Below are 6,405 nucleotides of genomic sequence, written 5' to 3' on the forward strand. Positions count from 1 at the left end.
ATCGTATTCGAATTTAGCTTAACCCTTTTGGTGTGACCCTGGTCGTATTCGAATCAGAGTCGTTAAATATTCTTATGATCACTTGGGGGCTTCCTGTTCAAACATAGGTCGTATTCGAACCAAAGAGAACATAGCTGTCGGTACCCTCTTGATCGGCAACGCCAAAGCCACTGGGGGCTATATGATCGTATTCGAATCTTAGCTTAACCCCTTTGGGACGGTTTTCTGATCGTATTCGAATCAGAAGCCTCAAAATTTTTGAAGTCTCTTTTTGCAAACAGTTTTTGGATTTTATTTGAAGCTCTTTTGATCATATCTAAAGTATATATGAGTGGTTGCTATTTAACCCGGTTTGACTTTGGATGATAAGTCGCCATCATATGACAATCATAACATTTGGAAGTCTTGATTTCTAAAGATTGGGTTATCACCCTTACTGTACAGGTCATGTAAACCGGCAGTACAAATTCAATATCACAGTGGTTATATGTGAGATATTATGACCCGCCCTGCGGTAAACCGCCAAGGGATCTTGTGATCTACTTGTGTGTAGGATAAGACTACATTTGGGTGGTTACCCGCCCTGGCTTTTAACGTTAAGTCGCCAGGGCATATGTTGTTTAAACTCTGTGCAGGATTTACAGGGCTATGACTTACATAAATGATTAAGTTCAAGCCCATCATCAAAGATTGAAATTGGTGTCTCAAAAGGGTTATCAATTTTTGAAGGCTATAAATAGCCGGGTTATAAAAATTCCGGCTTACAATGGAGGCGTAATAAATCGCTATCGGCCAAGAGCCGCCGGGTATTTAAACTCCGGATTTACTTGTCAACAGATAAGGTATTTGAAATCTTTAAATAGCCAAGCTTGGCTGGATTTTCATTAGGATTTGAATGATTGAGGTTTTCAAACCGGGTTAGTCAAATCTTTAATAGCCAACATGGCTGGATTTTTATTATGGTTATCAGAAAATAATATTATGATTGAGGTTTTCAAAGTCGCTTCAGCGCAATGGCTATTATTTTATCAATGGATATGATTTATTCTACAATGGAAGGAATAGTCCCGAGTCGCTGCAGGCTTACAACCCGGCACTTGGGGGCTAATGCAAAGTCATTTTTTTTGCTCAACTTATTGAAGACCCGACTCATCACATTCTAAATGAGCCGGCCCTTAGGGGCTACCAATTGCTCCTGTCGAAAATAGTCTTGATCTCGCGGGTGTGAGATTGCTACAAGCTTAAATAGTCTTGATCTCACGGGTGTGAGATTGCTGAGTCCCCGTGACTCACAGATTCTTCCAAAACAGTTGCAGGTGCCGACGATGCCAGTGCAGATGATGGGGTCGATCTCAAGTGGGAGTTCGACGAGGAACGTGGTCGTTACTATGTGTCTTTTCCTGATGATCAGTAGTGGAGCCCAGTTGGGACGATCGGGGATCTAGCATTTGGGGTTGTCTTATTTTCATCTGGATTTTGACCGTAGTCGGTCTATATGTTTGTATTTTGGATGATGTATGAATAATATTCATGTATTGTGTGAAGTGGCGATTGTAAGCCAACTCTTTATCCCATTCTTGTTCATTACATGGGATTGTGTGAAGATGACCCTTCTTGCGACAAAACCACTATGCGGTTATGCCTCTAAGTCGTGCCTCGACACGTGGGAGATATAGCCGCATTGTGGGCGTTACAATTCCGATCCAGGGATGACACTGAAGCATAGAGACTTGACCGTTTGAGGTCGGGTCGCTACAATATCCATATAACGACAACCAAGATTTCATAATCGAATTACATCAGATAGCTTCCGCACTCAGTTACACCATATAGGGATATAGCTTGCTACGCCATTACACAGCAGCACCAAGTTTCACATGCAACATCGAAAACCTTTGGACGATAGCATCATACACGGTAAATAGATAGATGAATCTCATCTGGGAAACTACACAAGCGAAAGACGTATATTGAGCCTTCGGTGATGTTGAATGTCCTTGCAACTTTGGGCCAATGGCTATGGATAATTGCCCGCCCAACCTTCGTCATCTTGAGGAAGAGACTTCAATATTGTATTGTGGGTGTTGAATGAATACCTTCCTCGCCTCTTGACCATGCAGGTGGTCTGAGAGGTAATCATCGGTGAACTGCTTTGGAAAGTACCGAAAATGAAGATATGCATAAATCGCTGTTATAAATTTTGAAATGGCACCAGGGAAAAAACAAGGTAAAAGAGTTAGTACCATCCTATACTTGACTAATGTCTTCTTCATTGTGCAAACAAAGATCTTGCTATTATTCGTCTCAAGTTTCTTTATCCTAACAATCTTTCTGAGTTTCTTGACTTGACTGATATTCATGGACATCTCATTACTATGCAAAATGGGTCGAACAGTGGGTGTAAGCCTCTAACAGCAGGACCTACATGTGCAAGACCAAATTGTAAGAAACCTAAATATTAGAATGATTCCTGCAACTGCACAAAATGTGCTATTAGCGAAAGGATCATGCATGAACAAACCTCGATGGTAAACTGCAGTGCCTTCCATTGTTTCTCTGCAACACATATAAGGAAGATCTTGATCAGGTAAACTGAGAGTTGCCATACTATCAGTAGAATATATTAATGAAAAATAAACAAATTGCAGATCCAACAGATTAACTCGAGACACATGGAAAAGCCAGTTAACCGAACCAAGCATGCTAAACAACTTGGAATTAGAACAATTATATATGTTTCTCGTGTATTGAGTACAACCAAATTCGATTTATTTCTCACATGCATAACAATACAAAATTGTACCCACAACAAATGAAAATCAAATTGCAGAATTGAACCAGACAGTTAACTGGACAACAGAACAAATGAACCAAAATAGTTAACTGAGCACGACATTGCAGAATAGAACATATACTACAAGATAAGACATTTAACGAAACCAAGAATGCTTGAGAACTACTACGAAATATAGCAATTGTTGGACCAAACTGTTAACTGAACATTACATTTCAGAATATCAGATAGCATATTAATATTACAGAGTACAAATCACTGGAAGGCACTGGCGGTGGCCTCGAGAAAACAACACGAACTGTATTTTAAAGTAGACAACCGCGTGGCGGTGTCGACAGTGGCCTTGAAGACGAGGTGCTCCTCCAAGATCTGGCAGTCGACATGCTTGGCAGCCATCGCGAACTCATCCGCGCGTGCGGCCATGATTTGCTTCTTCGCTGCCAGATGCTACTGAGCTCCACGCTATACTGTGTGCAAAATGGCTGTGGGCAATGCTTAATTGGAGGACGGGACAGTGATTTGGGCGGAAGGTGTCGCGCCGTCGGTCGGGGCATGTGGGATGGGGAAGGAGGAGGATGGTGTGGGTGGGTGTGGATTACCTGACCATATCGACGAGGCCACGCAGCAAGAAGAAGGGTCGCCGGCGAGGAGGCGACGCTGCAAGAAGGGTCGCTGGCGAGGAGGCAGTGCTGCCAGTGAGCAGCAGTGAAGGTTTGAACTTGGAAAGCAAGGAGGAACAGTGGAAATGTGGCTTTTGGTGGGGGGAGGGGGCGGGGAGATAAATATTTCCGCGGTGGCAGGATATTTTTCGCTCGGTGACGTGAGAAACTGGTGCGCAAGTGTGGTTCAAGCGCGGGCGATGAACTGTAGACGACGAAGCTTCCTGCATAAGTCAGACAAGACGGTGCGCCAAGATATTTTATATCACATCCCACACGATTCTTGCTAGTAACTGTTTGTGGTATACCTAATTTTTTCCATTTTGTTTTGAAAGACAAAATCGTGTTACGGAGGGAAAGGATAATGTTTGAATTGCTAGAACATTTATCTGCAGTGAACATGCAACTATATGAGCGTCGTGTTAAAATTAGGAATTATTCCGGGTTCGTTTGGCTTTTTTATGCATTAATTGAGTTTCTAGGCATTTAATATGCACAATTCAAATTTGAACTGCGAGCACATGCTCCAGTGCACCGAAGTTTGTTGAAAAATCACATGTGTGTCTTTGGGTGAATTTATAGGCCCCTTGCAAGAAATGAGAATGAAATTCAAACATCTGGGCGTTGTGGTTCGGCCAGACACATTGAGAAACTTGGTTTTTAAATTCATGTAAATCCAAAACTTGCCTGAAAATCATGAAACTTGGCATGGTGTCATGTCATGGCACCAACATGATGTGCTACATTTTCTGGAAGAATTGGGGCAAGTTTTGGTATAAGCTTCTTGCAAACCGGAGCTTCGCTCAAGAAGACTCGTGGTTCCGAGAGGGAACGTGCCACCTTTGTGTGCGAAACGACATACGCTGCCCACCTCTTGATATTTTTTACAGAGCCAACATAGAACTATATGAGTGTCGTGTTAATATCTGGAACTATTCTGGATTTGTTTGGCCTTTTTTATACATTAATTGAGTTTTTGGGCATTTAATGTGCATAATTCAAATTTGAACTACAAGCACACGCTCCAATGCACCAAAATTGGTTGAAAAATCACATGTGTGTCCTTGGGTAAATTTCTAGGTCCCATGCAAGAAATGAGAATGAAATTCCAACATCTAGGTGTCGTGGCTCGGCCGGAAACATTGAGAAACTTGGTTTTTAAATTCCTGTAAACCCAAAACACGCATGAAAATCATGAAACTTGGCATGGTGTCATGTCATGACACCAACATGCAGTGGTAATTTTTTTGGCCGAATTGGGACAAGTTTTGGTATAAGCTTCTTGCAAACCAACGCTTCTGTCAAGAAGGCTCGTGGTTCCGAGAGGGAACGAGCCACATTTGTGTGTGAAACGACATACTAGATTTTTTTGAAAGTATGTGCGTTGTGCAAGGCATCTCCACTATCCTTTTGGTTTTGAAAGACTAATTTGTCATGAATTGTGCCATTATGCTTTGATGAATGATCTGTAGGAATCAAGTATGCTTGAAGATGTGAGTTAGTTGATGGCCTTATGACACTTACTAGATTTTTCGATGAATTTATCAGGAGGTCGACAATAAGAGTTGGCTTCACTCCTCTCACTGAAGACCAATTGATCCAGGTAACAAACTTGTTTGCATGTTTTGGTCTCTTTACTCGCTATCTTATTCAAGATCATCTTTATTGTAATGGCTACTTCCAGAAGGCCGGCTTTCTGGTTCAGTTACTAGATCCTACACTGCAGGTTTTCCTTACTATTTTGTCGACAACTTTAAACCTAGCTATATATCTTTCAGGTTCTCTGGCAGCCCGTGAATGTAATAGGCAAGTACTAGAGGTTGTTCAAATGGAATGATGTTACCTGTGATTTAATTGCATCCGAAGTTTTGATTAAAGAATTCCTTCTTGATGATTATAACTAGAAATATGACTTAACAATGGAAAATAGTGCAGCTAGCGAAGCGCTTTTGCTTCTAGTAACTACTAATCCTACACGAACACTAATTCCTATACTAACAAAAACTACCAAACCTACTGGCATATGGACTCAGACTTTGCAGCTTTCCACGCCGTGTACATCCACACAACTAGTTAACCCTCTGACCAAGATTACTACCAAACCTACTGTCTTTTTTCTAAGAGCTCCTCATATGTCCAAATGATTTGAAAATTAGAGCGGATCTCACGCATCAAATTGTCTAGCGCACAAAAAATTGGAATTTTTTGAATTTATATAGTATTTGTTTTGATTTTTTTCGTCAGCGCAGGTGCAGATGAGCTCGGGTGCAGAGATGGATTTTCATAGATCTCCCAACAAAAAAAATAGAGAAGTAACCTTGGAAATACACGACGGACATTACAAAAAAACACCTGGCTAGATAAATCACAAAGGGTGTATATGTTTAAAGAAGTTGAAAGACGCATCTGAAGTAAGTGAACCGAACAATATCACAACAATCTCTACTCCTAATGGAGCAGTTGGTAGTCTTGCTTCCAGGATTTTTCGTCCCACCTCTCATGATTTTTTTGGTACCTCCTCCCATCTTCGCTGGTTTTTTTTTAGATTTTTTTTCGTCCCCTCCCCCCACTTCATCGGTTTATTTTCGCGTCACCCTCCTACACAACGAAAGAAATCTGAACAGATCAGAACTTTCCATACTGACGCAAGTTATTTAGTAATGTAGAATCAATTACGAATAATCTCTAAAGATCAAATCTAAATTAATTAACCTTACCTTAAATCACTCAATCACATTAATTAGAAAACAAATAATTGATTTTCAGAAAAAATCGGTCAATCACATTAACCTTACCTTAACTCACGGATGGTAATCAATCTCCAAATAAAGGAAATAACTCATCGAGGGAGCAGTAAATAAATTCCCTTCCCTCTCCGTTGTCGGGCGTTCTTGATTCTCGAGGCCGATGCTTGGGCTGCGTCACTGGGTCGCGACGGTGCCGGAGGACGAG

This window comes from Triticum aestivum, chromosome 6D (assembly GCF_018294505.1).
Source record: "Triticum aestivum cultivar Chinese Spring chromosome 6D, IWGSC CS RefSeq v2.1, whole genome shotgun sequence".
NCBI lineage: Eukaryota > Viridiplantae > Streptophyta > Magnoliopsida > Poales > Poaceae > Triticum > Triticum aestivum.